A 2,120-nucleotide genomic window follows, 5' to 3' on the forward strand; every position below is an offset into this window, starting at 1 on the left:
GCATGTTTGGATGTAAATATAATACAAAACAGCGTTTGAATTTTTTTAAAATTCGGATATATAATGCAACCGTATTAAATTCGAACTCGCTTCAAATTTCAAGCATATTTTTAATTGAGTAGTGATTCACTACCACTTAAATATACAACTTTTCACCACCTTGTCTATGTGGCAAAGTGGTCCCCCACTTTAATTTATTTTAAAAAAATAAAAAAACTCAAAAAGTTGTGGGGGACACCTTGCCAATATGGCAAGGTGGTGAAAAGTTGTATATTTAAGTGGCATTGGATCATTATTCTTTTTAATTTCAATGCATATTTTCAACTCCAACGCATGTCTACGTCTGCTTCTTACTTGTCCAAGGCGTCGGACGCGTAAATATACAGCTGGGTGTTAAACGCTCGGCCATCAGCAACGGTTTGCTACTGTCCACCATTGAAATCCTCGAGATCGCAACGACGACCTTCTCTTTCATCTCCATGGAACTCGAATCGTGCAGGCGAGTGAGCACGGGGACTGTTCCCTGCGCCACAACGAGTTCTATTTTCTTATTGTCCGCTTCGAGAAGCCTCAGCAATGAGTCCATCACCGAGCTCTTGGAATCGGTGGTCCCAATCTGCAACCGGGTTATAAGATTCCTTGGCTTGGCTCTCACGGCCTCTCTCTTCGACGAGGACGAGCTCGTACTCGGAACGCCACCGTCTTGGAGAACCCCGCTCCTGATCAAAATATCGTCGTCCTTAATTGACGCGACGATCGAGCTTGGCCAGGACAGAGTCGATGTTGCTCTGGGTCTTGAGCTTGCCTTCTAAGCAATCACGGGTCTGACATTTGTTGCAGAGTGAGATGGCGTTGTTCAGGGTGTGGGAAATTGAGTGAAGTAGGTCAAAAGAGAGAGAGGGTTGGTAGAGGAGGAGTCGGGGAAGTCGGCAAACTCGGTGAGCTGGGCTTGGAGCTCGGTAATCTTAGCTCTGATTAGAGACCATTTCCCTTTGAAGGCCTCTACGTGTGGGATACCATCTAGGAGGGACGAGAGGAGGTAGTTCGAGACGCTAATAGGGTGGCTTTCTGGTGCTTTCATGGCTGCCGAGCTCTGTTTTGAGCACACAGAGAAAGCCAGAAAAAGAAAGGGATACAAGAGTCAGTACATTTGTAGGGTTTAGAAAGAGAAAGAGATATGTGCGTGTTGTCGGTTGTGTTTGGGAAACGATGACGGAGCAGCAAGGAAATAGTGCAAAATGCCAAAAAAAAATAAAATAAAAAAAAAAAAATTCCGGATATTATTAGATGGTAGATTCATATTTATCTACGTTAATAAGTGTTTACTTATTTATAATTGACTCATATTTATTTATATTAAATAATAATTATTTTACAATAATTTTTGTAACTCCAATCATTGTACAGAAATTTTCATACTTTCAATTATTTTTTATTATGATTTTTCGTAAAAAAATACTCTCATATAATTATCACTTAAATATAATTTTAAATACAATTTAAATTTTATTAATTATTCAAACATCTTTATTTGACTTAAAATTACATAATAAATTATAATTAAATTCAAATTTTAAAAAATCGAAGCGCCAAACATAACATCATTCTTCCTTCTTCTTCTATATAATTCCAAATTTACAATCTCATGCCATTTCTCTTCCCGTAAATCTGGCCGGTGTCTATGGCCCTCAAGCTGTTGCAGTTTGAGCACAATGATTACAGAAGCTGACAAACTCGGACGGATGTCTATCAATTTACGTGACTTCCCAATATGTGGCCTGTATCACTTCTCCATCTTTCACGTAGTCCACATGAGTTGACATAAAAAGGCCACCACAAACACTTTCGCCATTTCTTCGACTTCTTGGACTGAAGGGGTACTCGATCGTGGACGCCAGGAAAGATCCTTCTTCTTCTTGGGTGGTCCTACTTGGGATCGAGTGGCTGTTAATCGTTTATCAAGTTTCCAACATTTTCTTACGAACGTATGTAAAAGTCACGCAGCAGAAGCGACTAATTATTAAAAGAAAAGAAGTTGGACCATTTCAATCCTAGAAAGCTAACATGCTAATTTTTGCCAATTTTCAAAATTCATTATTCAACTCCTCTTACATATAATC

At 39.2% G+C, this 2,120-nt stretch overlaps 1 pseudogene; it reads right to left on the minus strand.

Annotated features, from left to right (window-relative positions):
• Nucleotides 1–304: 304 nt before the first annotated feature.
• LOC133875904 (uncharacterized) lies at nucleotides 305–1,097 on the minus strand (annotated as a pseudogene).
• Between the last annotated feature and the right edge of the window lie 1,023 nt (nucleotides 1,098–2,120).

Source organism: Alnus glutinosa, chromosome 8 (genome assembly GCF_958979055.1).
Source record: "Alnus glutinosa chromosome 8, dhAlnGlut1.1, whole genome shotgun sequence".
Taxonomy (NCBI): domain Eukaryota; kingdom Viridiplantae; phylum Streptophyta; class Magnoliopsida; order Fagales; family Betulaceae; genus Alnus; species Alnus glutinosa.